A 15,353-nucleotide genomic window follows, 5' to 3' on the forward strand; every position below is an offset into this window, starting at 1 on the left:
GTAGCAGTTATGTTACTAGAATGTGTGTGTGTGTGTGTGTGTGTGTGTGTGTGTGTGTGTGTGTGTGAGAGAGAGAGAGAGAGAGAGAGAGAGAGAGAGAGAGAGAACTTTCTCACAATCAGTGAGAAAGGGCAAGAGGGCTATTGGGGAGAAAGCCTTAAAAAGTTTACCTTCCTGCAGACGGTCGCAGGCTCCTTCTTGTGCAGGCAGATTGCCTGCCCAAACAATTGCAGGCTAGTGCCAGCAGCATGGAGGGTCAGGGTGCCGGGGTGTGTTGCCCTGCCCCATAACCCCCATTATTATTATTATTATTATTATTATTATTATTATTATTATTATTATTATTATTATTTTCACATTTATATCCCGCTCTTCCTCCAAGGAGCCCAGAGCGGTGTACTACATACTTGAGTTTCTCTTTCACAACAACCCTGTGAAGTAGGTTAGGCTGAGAGAGAAGTGACTGGCCCAGAGTCACCCAGCTAGTTTTACGGCTGAATGGGGATTTGAACTCGGGTCTCCCCGGTCCCAGTCCAGCACTCTAACCACTACACCACGCTGGCTCTCATAATGCACTGCGTGAGTGTGTGGTGCATTATGGGGTTCCCCCTCCCTGAAGCCAACTGGAAGCCGACTGAGGAACAACTGTGCAGTTGGAAGCCAACTGGGCAGTTGGACCTCAGTTATTGAGTGACAGTTGTAATGGTAGGTTCACAGAGGAAATGTGTCTGTTGCACATTATAGTAAGAAGGCTAGGTATAAAGATAGCCAAGTCAGGTTCTGGGAAGTATATGTTGAAAAAGAATCAGTTAAGACAGCTCTTAATGGAAACTTGTTATAAAGCCAAGTCTCATATAAGTGTTGTTTATGCCTGGAATGTAAAGATACTGTAACTACAGTCTTGTAACTAAGGAAGCAAGCGATTCTACTTTCTAAACAGAGATTCAAGTTAACATCAGAATTTGTAATTAACAGACTTCGAAGCTCTTTTCATGATCAGCGAGAAGAGCTTCTTCTGGGTCTGTGGGGAGACTTCTTCCGGAAGAGCGTCTTCCAGGTCTCCTCGCAGACGATCCAAAGGCAGCCCTGGGTGGCCACCCACACGACTGCTGGCCCTGTCACAGAGTCGGCAGGAGCTGTGGGGATTGGGGGCAGCGCAGCTCCTGGAAGTTCCAGAACGCCCCGTGTGAGTGTGCGGGGCATCCTGGAGAGACCCCTGAGCTCGGGAAGCTGCTTACAGCCTCCTGGTCGGGGGTCTACTCATGTGTTGCTGTGTGCTGTGGCAACACACAACAAAAAGATGAGGTTATCGGAGCGCTCGCTCCGTTAACCTCTTCTAAGGGGAGGGGTATTGATGGAGGCTAGCTACCGGGAGTCGTGTGGCTCCCATTGCAGCACACAATTGCCCAAAAGTGGGCTAGGCTCCCTTAGCCCGCTTTTGGGCAATCGTGAGAATAGCCTCATTTATTTCATTCAATTCTAATAAATAATTAAGAAAAAGAGCATCACCAAAAAGCTCTCAAACAGTAGGCCGTAGGTGGAGCAACCAGTGGTTAAACTCTGATTGGTGGCTCCTAATGTGTATGGTTGGCAATTGCCACAGTGATGGCAAGGATCAATCTCCTTCAAAATATCAGTTGTGAATGGCTTGGCAGAAAGTAATCACAATTTTCGTGGTTGTAGTCCATTCTGATTAAATTAATTGTGTGCAGTTTGAAATGGATTGGTCCACCGGGTTGTTGGTTTTTTTTTAATGAGTTTTTTACATTAAAATATTAACATTTTGAGAAGTCATGAATGGCTAAGTAGAAAATTTTCAAAACAATTATGATGGTAGCAATAAGGACAGTCATCCCTCACCAATCGCGATTTCCCCAACTGCGGTTTTGAGTATCTGCGGCTGGGTTTTTGTAGACTGTCTTGCCTACCACAGCTTGAGTATATGCGAAACAGAGAGAAGCAGAGAAGAGAAAGAGAGATAGGAGCAGAGAGAGAGAGCAAGCAGAAGAGAAAGAGAGACAGAGGCGAGGGAGGGGTAGAGAGTTCCCCCCACAGAGTTTCTCCAGCCCACCCCACCCCACCCCCGGCATGTGCCAAGGCAGCAACGTTTCTCACCACTTGCTGTTACTTTGCTTACTTTCCTCCTGCAGCTGCTGTTTCTCTCCTGCCCACTCCACATCCTGGAGCTGGGGCGGAGGCATTTCTCCTTCCTCTCCTCCCCACCCCCAGTGTGTGTGGAGGCAGCAATGCTTGCTCCCTGCTTGCTCTCTGCTTGCCTGCTTCCCTTCCTTGTTCCACCAATGTTTCTGTCCTCCCCACCCCACGCTCAAGAGTGTTTTCTCCTTCCTCACCTCCCCACCACGTGCGGAGGCAGCAACATTCCTTCCTGCTTGCTGTTCCTTTCCTTCTTTGGCCACCGATGTTTCTCTCCTCTCCACCCCACACTCTGGAAAGTGTTTTCTCCTTTCTCTCCCCCTGCATCAAGGAGCCAAGTTTCTTCCCGCCAATGAGGCGCTGAGTTACCCCCCACACACACACACACCAATCCCAGTGCCAAGAAGCAGGAAGCACCGAGAGGCAGAAGCAGAGGTGAGAGAAAAGGGAAGAGAGTCTACCCTGTGCCGAGTTTATCCCCCGCCCAGCACATGCCAAGTTGGCAACATTCCTCCCCACTTGCTGTTTCCTCTCCAGTTCCTGCTCCTGCTGCTGTAGATGGCTGGGGAGGGAGGGAGGGAGGGGGAAAGAATTACAGGAGGAAACAGTAATTCCTGGACATTTTCAACCTTTTAAAAGTGATTTTAATTACCTTTCCTTTCTGTGGTTCCCTACCCCCCTCACTCCCGCTAATTTCTGTTGCACCCCAACTGCGATCTTGCCAAATGCAAAGTTTTGCCAGAATGTAACCCTCGCGTTTGGTGAGGGATGACTGTATGTGCAACTTGAATTAGATTGATCCAGCTGGTTTATTTTTAAATTTTCACTTGATACATTAGCCACTTATAGGCATACAAGTTGTATGTGAATTAAAATTGTGTCATCCCTTATTGATCATCAGGATTTCATCCTTTTTCTCTCTCCATTAAATTTCTCAGTTTCGGTTTCAAGTTTGCCTGATCAGTGTTGAAGACAAAGCCTTTTCAGAATGTAATCAAATTCCATGAACTGAACCCTTTCAGTTGGGGCATAGAGAGCTTTGCAGGGGCCTGGGGACAAAGTCTGACCAGATGTTCTCCCCTTAAGCCACTCTCCCTGCATCTGATGTCAGGTGCAAGGGGGCGGGGCCAGTTCAGAGAATGGGGCTGTCACAGCCTGGGTATAGTTTCATTCCCCCTGTCAGAGGTTGGTGAATCCCTTTCAGCAATTCCACCAACCGCTGATAGGGGAAATGAGGAAATGAAACTATGCTTGAGCTATGACTTCCCAGTTCTATGCACTGGTTCTGCCCCCCTTACATCTGATGTCAGATGCAAAGGAGGGGTCAATGTCGGATGGGGGGAGGAGTCCATCACTGGGAGTGGAGAAGCCAATGCTGGCTGGAGAGGAGAGGGGTGTGCCTCACGCTCCCAGTCAGCGAGTGCTTTGTTTGCTGGCTAGGTGCTGGAGGAGGCAAGGGGGTACTCAGGACGAGGGTGAGGAGGAGCCCTGGGGAGCCCCCAGACCCTTGGGGCCTGGGGACAATTGTCTCCCCTTGCTGAATGGTCACTACGCCACTGCTTTCAGTTTAGCATGTTATGTTAAGGGCTTCCCATGTTCGCTCAAGCTTCATAATGCTAGGAAATTGCAGTTATGGGTCATGCCCTTAACACACCAGTTATTTAGGAGATAGATAGATAGATAGATCGATACTATGGTATCCTACGCTGTGGTTTGTTCCAGCTTCACCACTGCCTTGAAGCTGAATGGATGTCAGTGGTACATTGGTGGATCTAAGGGACCTTGGAAGTCATCTAGTCCAACTATCCTGCAGTGGAGGATAGTCACAAGTAAAGCATTTTAAATCATCTTGTGTTTTTAAGTGAGAGAATGGACAGAATGCAGACTAACATTGCACTAGCCAACCTGATGTGCTGTATGAGGGTAATGTCACGTTGGACACCATTGGACACACCACATTTTGAGCAACATTGTGGAGATTATACAATGCCAGTGTTTTGTGCAAGACATGAGTCTTGTACAAGATGTCTGAGCTTGTGGAATTTGACCTGGCAGTCTATAAGCCTCTGGCTAAAAGATGGCATCAAGTGGGCAGCTGTGGGAAAGGGCAGAGGTGGAGGAGCCGTGAGCTGCCACTTTTAATGAGCAGCAGTTCAGAATCCTCAAGACTCTGATACTATCTTCTTGAGAGGTCCGCTTACGGTTGCCACCAGCTCATTTGCTGGCGACCTGGGACCAGGCTTTCTCTGTGGCTGCTCCAGGGCTTTGGAATATGCTCCCTGCTGAGATAAGAGCATCTCCTTCTCTGTTTGTTTTCAGGAAGTCCCTCAGGACTCACCTGTTCTTGCAGGCTTTTAATTAGAATTAATTTTAATAATTTGTTTTAATAACTGTTTTATGCTATTGTTTTATTGTGTCTCGTGTATTTTAATCTGTGTTGACTTTTAAATATTATTTTAAACTTTGTACACTCCCTAGAGATGTACATATCAGATGGTATAAAAATATACTATCAATAGTTAGGTAGGTAAGCAAGCCTTTGGGAGGACATTCAGCAGCAGATGAGGGCAGAGGGCTTCAGGTGCTCCATTAACCAGCTCCAGTCAAAATGGAAGTGTCTGAAATTCTCCCTCATCCACGAAAGAGTAGGAACTGCAGAGGGGAGATGATAGCCTGGAGGCCACCATATTACCTCGTCAGTGACAGCTGTTCAGTGCCAAGGTTGCCTAAATATAGCATCTGTGAAGAGTGTTACTCTTAACAACCACAATTTCTTGGCATTTTTGAGCTTGAATGCGCCGCCGCTGCCTTTGGTTCTGCCTCCCCCCACCCGCCTCCATGCTTTCGCTTCCCACAAGTTGGGGGTGGAAGGAAGGTCCCGCGGCGGGCCTGGCGTGTTGCCTGTTGTAGGTCTCGCTGCCCCGAGGTCTGTGAGGATGCCCTGGCCCTTCTGGGTCTTCGGGGGAGGGATGTACTTGTGAGGGAATCAAGGAAGCGTTGCTTTTGGGGAGGTGGTGGAGTGAGGCAAGGCGGGCACTTACTGAAACTGGAGTATGTTGCCCCATCTTTTATGGTAGAAAATTTTGGTCATGACGCTTAAAGCGGGAGTGTTTTTTTTCTTTGAAAATCCTGATGCTCTTGCTCACCTCCCCCCCCCATCCCCAGGATGGCAGTATGCATTTGGAGCTAGCTGAGGACTATATGCTTCTTTGGGTTGCAAATGTGGTTAAAGGTTCAGCTCTGAATCTGGAATATATATATTATTTTAAATGATTAAATTCATTTCACACACTGGTATCCTGCCTTCATTCACAAAGCTCAAAGTGGTGTTTAGCCTCACAAGAAAGTTCTGGAGTAGATTAGGCTTGTGATTTCCCCCAAACTACTGAATAGGGATTTGAATCTGGATTTTCTACATGTGTGCATCACTTATTGCATTCCATTGATTCTCTTTACTGTTGAGATATTGGTCTGCTGGTTTTTTTACATTAAAAAAGAAAGTAATATATGATGTGTAGTGAGAAAGTTCTCTTGACCACGCAAGTTTGAAGTTGTTTGGTTTAGAGACAAACTCATTAACATAGGCCTGCAAATTGCAACTCACCTTGCCCCACTTAGGGTGCTTATATGGGCAATAATGTACTTCTGTGGTGCCTCCATCATGCATTTAAAAAGTGACATTAGTGTAGTGGCCTGATTCATGATTCATAATTCTGATGTTTGAGACACAAGCCTACTTCACATTTTGAAATTTTTGGAAATTTTTGTAATTTTTTAATTTTTAAAATAAACGTTTTCTGAAACATGTGTGTCAGTCAGATGTATGTTGGGGCCCCCCGCAATTTCAGTGCTTGCCCTGGGTGCTGTTTTCCCTAGTTACGCCTCTGTCCCTGCTTGAGCTGTCTGGCTAGGCTTCTCCTAAAACTATTCTATATTCCCAGTAGGTTTAAAATGCTGCCGCCGCCACCCCTCTTATTGACAGAGCTTCAACCTCCCTGGGCTTGGGGTAGAATCCCAGGGAAAATTATTTATTTTGCTCTTGGGCAAGTGCAAACATCTTCTACATGCAAGCCTGCACGTGGTGAGAAAACTGATAGCTTCTGACCGTTTGACAACATGATTACACCAGAGGAATCCCCCTTCGGCCCTCACTTTCCTGAGTTAAAAACCAGCTCAAAGAGGCTTGTAAAAAGAAAAGCACCAAAAACAAAAACAAAAACAGTTTTAGTCAATTACTACAGACTGTTTCCATTTGAGGATTTATCAGCTTTTAAATACAGTTAAAAATACTTAGTAAGTTACAAAAATAGGTTGTCTTCATGCACACTTAAATGTTTATAGAGTCTTTTGCAATGCCCCAGGTAGGATGGGCGTAGGCTTTAATTACTTTACAGGTAAACAATAATAGACCAGTATCAAGAATATTCAAAAGCATGCACACCAAAGAAATATAAGTTTCTAACACAAAGTCTGACTAAACTAACTTTCCCCTAAATTAATGTTCCTGAAGTCAAAGCCCAGGCTTCCTTTCCTTGAACTCACCAAACTCCAGATGAGAATTCAAACTTCCTGCCCTCCTATCCTTCAAGGATCTGCAGAGTCATTCTCCTGCAGCCAACTTCCATGGCCGCATGTCCTCCTGTTCACCTCCCACCTAGCTTCATTCTCCCTTCTTCCTGGCAACAACTCTCTAGGTCCCACCCACCTGGTGTGCTGATTGACTGAGCCCTGGAGTTCACCAGCCTGTCGGTCACGACACGGTTCCCTTCCGGTTAATTCTTTAGGGGGAGGAGAGTCCGATCACTATAGCAATAAAGCTTTGATTTATTTCGTCCATTATTGAACAGGGACCAAGAAAAATGTTTGCTAGTTCTTGTAAACTTTGCAAATGAAAAAAAAAAAATCTTATGTCCCTTTTTAAGATTTTATCTCCTGGCTGTATTCAACACTGAAAATTCATTTTTACTAAACAACATTAAAGGTGTTTTCAGTGTGGCCACAGGAGGGGGTGGGGTGGAAGCAATCCTGAACAACAAAGTTCAAATGGATGCAATTTGTACTTAATGGCAGAAGGAGAATTTGACTCATTAAAACTACAGTGCTTTATTTCTGTAGCCTGCATTAATCTTTTTGTCACCTTTAGCAAAGCATGTGCAATTTATGCACCATCCTCAAATTCAAGTGTAGTTAATTACTGCATATTCAGTTTCCATAAATTGCCTTTACATTTTCATCTTTTAGCAACACTCTTCACCTTTGTCACAAGAGTCGGGGACTGAAACGGGGGACTTCTGCTTTGTATGCTGCAGCCCATTGTGATCAGCCAGCCACTCAAGGCTGTGGAGAAAATCTGTAACAGTTTCATTAGCCTTCCGGGTTGCAGCAAAACTCCGCCTACCAAGGGCGCTAGAACTTCCCAACTGTGCTGCATCCAGGTGCAGTGAATTAGTTGTGCACTGTTCCCTAGAGCCCTGCTAAGGAGCTGTACATAAATTAATAAAGTTGTTTCATTATCAACACCTGTTTGGAGTCAGAATGAGTCCTCAAAGTTCAAAAGACAGCACACCAAAAGAATCCTTGGAACTCCAGTCTCACACTGTGGAACTTATACCTCTGGCATATGGCTCTCCTGTCTGTCCCCATCCCAGCACTTTTAGATTGTTGTCCTATTGCTGTGCTATTCTAAACAGTTGCTGTAATTCTCCCTCAGATGCTGACACTTCTTATTTGGAAGCATAGTGATATATTTGTAAGTGTGGATAAGAACTTTTGGGATCAAAGGCAGTAAATGACTATAAAGCCTTGTTATTGAATGTCACTGTTCAAAATGCTTCTTTATCCTTTTTCTGTCACTAGAATAGATTTTCTTCCTAGGATATATAAATCTGAACAATGTATTGATTGCATTGAAGTAATGCAGGATAATCTACTACTGCAATAAATAATACATACATTATATTATCATTATAGGAATCATGGTACAGTATGCAATATAACAAGATGTGGTTGAGGCTGCCGTTCTAAAGATGCTCACTAGGAAAAAATGCCAAATAATTGAATCCAAATAAACATGTATATTCTGGGATGCCAGGGTAAAAGAAAAGTATCCAGGGTTTTGTTTTGTTTTTAATTTTGTTTTTGTCGATGCCTTAAGATGTTGCTTGACTTTTTGTTGTTCTTTAGGGGGTTCACCTGAAAAGTAGTGTCTAGATGCCAACAATAAAATAAATTAAAAATAAAATGGACAAGCATTAATGATCCATCTGATGGCTGCACATCTCAATGGAAAGGACTGGTCATTAAAACATAAGAAATGCATTGCTGAATTAGACCAAAAATCCATGTAGTCTGATTGCCTTCAACAGTGGCCAGCCAGATGCTGATGAGAAACCCGTAAGCAAGATATGATGGAGTTAGCTATCACATGATATTTTTAATCAGTATCCCTGTATTTAAAAGGACTCCTAAGAATGCCCTACAAAGAATGTTTTATTATTCATACCTGATATACTGAGAATTCTATCAGGAGCTCATTCTTGGTTGACACCAAAGGAAAACCTAAAGATAGTAGCCCAAATTCAACAAAAGTGTGTTACCCTTGGATCCTATTGAAATCAATAGTGTTTAATTCTTTCATAGATTTCAAGGGAATTTAAGCATGATTAATTTTCTGCTGATGTTTCTTGATAACAAAAATGGTGTTCAGCAATGGATGATGCATATCAACAATGGTCATAATCCATCAAAAGTTAGCTGAGCTAAGTCCTGTTTCATTGTTTTCAAAGGGTTTTCGTTATTACTAATTTCTGCAGGATTGTGCCTCATGTCTATTCACAGGAGGAGGAATCTACGTCTCCATTAAAGCTATTCCAATTATATAGCCATTTTTCTAGAGACCCTCATTCTTTTTTTTTTAAAAAAAATGACTGTTACCTTTGTTGCTTTATTCCATTATCATCATTCCCAAGTGTATTACAGAAGGACTTTCTAAACGACAGCATTCTGAGTTTTAACTCTAACATATAAAATTTCTTAAGAGCTACAGAACTATTTGCAAGGGATTACGAAGGAATTAGCAACTATCAGTTTCAAGTATCAAAGCTTAAGTAAGTTCACAGTGATGAAAATGAATCTGCATACTATGTTAAGACTATTCACAGTGCATTAAATTAAAAGTGAGGCAGAGGAGAAAAGCCAACAGGCACAATATAATTTACCTCTTGACACAAATTATTAAATATTATCATTTTTGTGACCTAATCCACATGCTTTCATGGATCAAGAGAGATTATCCATGTTACTATGAAAATGAATTAGGCATTCTTGTTAAGGAGAAAATTTATGAAAGCATAGCACATAATTTACATGTAATTACCAGTATTACAAGCGAAAGCCCTTTTCAATTTAAAATGGTGTGTGTGGAGCAGAGAAACGTGCCATTTCAGAAGTGGCAACTTTTAACAAAGAGTAGCTTATGAGACACTTCTGCTTAATAAAGAAAAGGGCATACTGACACATTGGCTACCACTGCTTGCTAATACTGTTTAACATTTATTTATTTACTGCCTCTTGTATGCTTGCTGCCACCCAGAACACAGAAATGTCGTAGGGACAGGTTCTACACTAAGTTAACTATATGGAGGTTCTAACTATATGGAGAGCTGGTCTCCCTGGCTTCTCCAAGATAGGGCTGAGAGAAACTCTTGCCTGCAACCCTGGAGAAGCCGCTGCCAGTCTGTGAAGACAATACTGAGCTAGATAGACCAATGGTCTGACTCAGTATACGGCAGCTTCCTATGTTCTATCCATCTACCCACCCACCCACTTGGAGATTTAATTTCTAGAGAGACTGGGGGAGGGAGCTGAATCCTGAAGAATGAGAACTCTAGCAACTCAGCTGGCAGAGGTGGGGGTGGGTGGGTTGAAGACATACCCAAGAGGCAGAAATTAGGACAAAATAGGCACAGTGCAGGGACAGATTCCAGAAAAGAGGGAGAATTGGAATCTATGTAGCTCTAGAATGCCAGTGACTCAACTCATTCTAGTTCCAGTTCACTGACAATATTACAACCATATGGCTTTGTGCTACCAACCCCAACCTTTTAATGTAATCATTACATCGTTTAATGTAAACTCTAAGCCATAAGAATATGAGAAGAGCTCTGCTGAATCAGAAGTTCTCCAGCACTTCATTTCCTACAATGACTAACAAGACGCTTCTGGGATACAAGCAGGGCATGAAGGCAAACAGCCTTCTCCAACTGTCACTTCCAAAGAACCTGAAGTAGCAGACAGAAAAAATGTTGGGGGCCAGATTATGACAACAGCCCTGCGGGATGGAACACGAGCCATAGCTCCAACCATTGGGAAATGGCTCTTCATTGTGGCAGTTTGCTGCAAGGGGGAACACTGTATAAAGAGTGAATCCAGCCAGCTTTATACAGCTGTACTATACATGCTTGGTATGACATGGTGACACAATCTGTAAGATTCAAATGCTGTCTGTATATTTTACTGTGCCTTGGCATCCTGGGAGGGAACTTGGAACCTTCTGCTCTTCCCAGAGTGACTCCATCCCCTAAGGGGAATATCTTCCGGTGCTCACACTTCTAGTCTCCCATCCATATGTAACCAGGATGGACCCTGCTTAGCTAAGGGGACAAGTCATGCTGGCTACCACAAGACCAGCTCTCCTCATGTGTCTAGTGCCCTTGCGTGTAAATGGGTGCCTAACACTAAGGCAATTTAGCAATTTAATGAGAAGGTTATCCTGGTTTTAAATTCCTTCTCCTTGGGAGGTATTTGCCAATCATTACTTTTTGTACTTGGTTTCCCTGTCTGTGATTTGCCTCACAGAGTGGAGTGGGGGAAACATAACATGTAGCCCAGATTTCTTAGCATATGAGCATAGAACCCATTAATCAAGAAAAACTCGGTGTGCAATAGGCTTATCTCTTGATAATTACAACTTCATTTGATTGCATGGAATGCATAGATTGGTCCTAAATTTTAGAAGAGAATAAAGGAAATGCATGATTACTTTTTATGGCTAAATTAATTTTCTTAGTGCCAAAGCCTGTATTTTGGCATGTGCTGTGTTGAAAAATTGTTACGTCTCACAAGGGCTGGTAAAAGTCTGCCATGCTGGTGAGGTTGCTAAGGTAATGTGGCCTGTTTTTGTCTGCCTGTGTGCACCGTGTGTATGAATCGTGTAATCACATTAAGAAAACCTGTATTTATTGTTGCTCCGTCAGCCCCAGGGCTTCAGTAATTTATGCCTTTTTTCTAAAAACGAGGCAAGTGGGGGAGAAGCAGAAGTCATCATGGACCTTCTAATGTTTGTTCCCCTTACACATTTAAACAGTAATGACTCTGCTGGAACATCTTCTCTCACATGAACTTTACATATCTGACTTAATGCAATTAGTGGAGTTTAATGAACAAGTCATTTCAAAACGAGTTTGAAAAGAATTTTCAGTAAGCATCAAAATGCAGCATGAAGGAACAATGTATTGTTAATAAAATTGAGATGTAATGGCAATGTGTCCAAACCATATAATGAGTCCTTTCTCACAACCAGAGAAAGGGCTTAAAGGGGGCAAGGGGAGAAAGCCTTCAAAAGCTTACTTCCCCACAGAATCTGGGCACAGAGATTGCGCACTCAGACATGCAGCTCCCTCCTCAGGCCATGTGGAGGGTCGGGGGGCTGGGATCATCTCCCCGCCCGTCCCCCGAACTCTCATAATCCCCTGCATGAATGTGCAGGGCATTATGGGGATTCCCCCAATACCAGCCCGGAGCCCCACAATCTCCCAGCCCTGGCTGAAAGCAGCTGGGACTTGCAGATGATCCGAAAAACAGGGTTAAGGCGGCACTCACTCTCTTAACTGTGTTTAGGAGGGTTTGCTGCCGAGGTGCTGCTGGGATCAGGCTTGATCCTAGCAGTTCTCATGCATGGGCAAGACTGTGATTGGCTTTGTTAGCCTGGTTTTGCCTGAGCATGAAAACAGCCTCAGTGTATGATAGAATCTCTCTGAAGGCATGCCTTTGTTCTCTCTTTCTCTCTCCACAAACATGATGTACAAATGTACAGATGTCGGTACACGCATACATGTGTTTGTGTCAGTGACTGTAAAATGACTCCATTCATTTTAAAAGAGTACCTGGGTTCAGGCCCCTCAAATGCATGGTAAAGTTATGAGCAGTGGCGGACTGGCCAGAATGTCAGCTTGCCCGATGGCAAGTGGGCCCTGTGGGCCACTGATGAAGTGGGCCTCCTTAAACATTAGACAATATGTTAAAAATGTTAATGACCTTTTAGTAGTTGCTGCTGAGCGACATGCAGCTGGCTCTTAATATAGTGGACTGCACGAAATATGCTTTTGAACTACCTGTTAATGTGTAAAATGTTCAGTACAAGCAAACTATTTAAAAATATCCACCATTTATTTAAAATTTAAAAAAATTAAAAATTCAATTATAACAATCTGTACTGTATACTGCCAGTAATATGTACAATATACTAAATAATATACATTTATTTTGCAAAAAATTTAATTGTACCTTTTTTCCACGTATGTATTTTTGAAAATTTTATTTATTTATTATAAAAAGTAAATGATAGCCTTGTAGTTGTGGGTGGGCCCCCTTTGTCTCCTGGCAACCAATATTTTTAGACGCAGTCCGCCACTGGTTATGAGGTATACTGCTGTACCTGTGTTCAGCATAAACTGTCGGACCACATTCGCCCATATGAATCTGCCAGGGCCCTCCGCTCATCATCTCAGGCCCTGCTCATGACTCCACCACTAACAGAGATCCGGTTGGTGGTGACTAGAGACAGAGCCTTTTCGGTTGTGGCTCCTCAGCTTTGGAATGCCCTCCCTGAAGAGCTTGGCCATGCTCCCTCCCTCAGTGCTTTTAAAAAACACCTCAGAACGCACCTTTTTAAGGAGGCTTTTTAATGCTCCATTATTGTTTTGTTATATCTGGTAGGTTCTTTAGCTTCTTTAGCTTTTTATAATTTTCAGTTTTAATTTGAACCTAATAGCTAATTTTATTACTTTTATTGTATCTGTGTCTATCTTATTGTTGTGAGCCGCCCCAAGCAGTAGTGCACTGGAGGGGCAGGGTATAAATATTTTAAATAAATAAATAAATGTGAATAACTGTACCTATGTATAGATCTGTACCTGTGTCCCCTGTACACTCTTTGTATGAGTGTTCAGCATAATGTCTGGCCAGAGCTTCAGGCCAAACACTTGTCAGACCAGTGATCCTCTTCATGTGGTGGAGCAGCAGATGCACACCACTCTCCTCCATCCTGCACATAACTAGTGTGTAATGCAGGTTCTCTGTGGAAAGGCTCAATGTATGCCATTCTTCATTCTTGAAAAGACTGCATAGACTCCACATGGACCACACAACTCATCCGGTTACATTGCATGTATGTGGAGGAGGGAAGGGCTATGTGCCTACTGTTCCATCACACAAAAAGGCACACCAGTCCCATAAGTGCCTCTCTGTTTGTCTGTTTCACTCCTAGAGCTTCAAGGAAACCACTGGGCGAGGCTGTCCATTCCGCTGTCCCAGAGCCGAAACTGCAATTTTGGATGCTTTTCTTTCCTTTGTCCGTATTTTGGGCTGCATCTGCATTTGACCTGGAATGTCAATATGTGCCCATGGTTTACTATTTTTGCTTAGTTTGTCGTAACCACGCATTAAGACAGTTGTGTAGAATGACAGCTTCATACAAACCTTGCATCTTATTTACACTTGGGTTGCAGGTGCGACAGTAATACAACTTGTATAAACATTTACATTTTAATTTTCTCTTAATTTCTTGAGGCCCATTAAGTGTTTACCAAACCGTGTAACAGCTTTATGTTAACAATGCAACAATGCATCATTAAATGTGTGCCAGCTGTTCATATTTTTGTTTTCTGTTGCTGATAGCCCTCCACATGCCCTGTCAAGAGGGAAAAATGTATGTTCCTCTTTAATAACTAACACTAATGCATCAAAACAACAGGCATTAACAGAGAGTCTTTGACACATTGCTTTGATAAAACACTGCCTTGGAACTCATTAGTATTAACAGACTGCATATGAAGAGAAGAATCTGGGCCTAAGTTTCAGACATGGAAAGCCAAGCAATGAAGGTTTGCAGCAGAAGGTTCATTCTGTAAATGGATCTGCTTGTGCTCTTTCAAATGACAACTTTATAAATGTCTGTGAATCCTAACTCACAAATAAATACTCTGCATTTTGATGAACCCTTTCACAGGAAATATTTAACAAACCTGTTTGACATTGCACTGCAGAATACCGAGTGTTGAAATGGAATCTTTCAAACAAGCTGCCTGTACAGGGAACAGAAAATGATCCATTGTTTGGCTGACATCTTCTTGAACATTCATGTTGGAAGGAATGTTTAGGGGTATGCTACTCTAAATTAAGAGGCAGCAACTCACTCCTCATTTGCTTTCTTGTGACCCTATCTGTGTCTTCATATCTGGGCTAACCAGAAAATTCTGTCTTTCTATCTATCTAAACAAAATTTGCTAGTAAATTAACACACGTGCATAGCAACTTTCTCAAGAATTCTAAATGCAGCACTGTAACATGCTCATGTTAATTGATGATAACCTGAGAGTGATAAACTGTAACAGATTGCACTTTTCCTTAGCAACTTTCATCCTTGCCATAACCTGGACCTTGGAATTGTTAGAAGGTTGGACAGCTTTTTGATTTGCCATTATTTTTTACAGCTAATTTCAAGGGCTTGGGGTAACTCTGACTGCTCTGATTTGTGATCTGGTTGCTGCTTTGTCTTTGCTGCTGCTGCCGTTAATCAGCTATTTATTAATTTGTTTTAACTGTTTGGATTATTTTATTGGGCTGGATCCCAGTATTATTTGCACAAGTGGAATGGTACTTCCACTCTCACAAGGATGGGGTGTGTGTATAGAATTTTTGCCTACTATACCCACTATTCCTGATGGTTCTCCAGCCCTCAGTATTATTTTTGGGGAGCAGTGGGAGCTGGAAGACAGAGGAAGATGCAGGAAAGTCCCATTCCATGAGCAGTGCATAAGCATCCAAGCTGGTGGAAGGTGCAGAGTAAAAATATTTATATAGCTTAGTACATAAAATAAGCAGGGAGGGGTGATCTAATACGTTTAATTTTTGATTTCCTA

General features: G+C 42.9%; 1 protein-coding gene across 2 annotated transcripts in view; it reads left to right on the forward strand.

Annotated features, from left to right (window-relative positions):
* Positions 1–15,353, forward strand: part of SCHIP1 (schwannomin interacting protein 1) — a 630,453-nt gene that overhangs the window by 325,872 nt on the left and 289,228 nt on the right. The window lies entirely within an intron of this gene.

The sequence above is a fragment of the Hemicordylus capensis genome, chromosome 3, assembly GCF_027244095.1.
Source record: "Hemicordylus capensis ecotype Gifberg chromosome 3, rHemCap1.1.pri, whole genome shotgun sequence".
NCBI lineage: Eukaryota > Metazoa > Chordata > Lepidosauria > Squamata > Cordylidae > Hemicordylus > Hemicordylus capensis.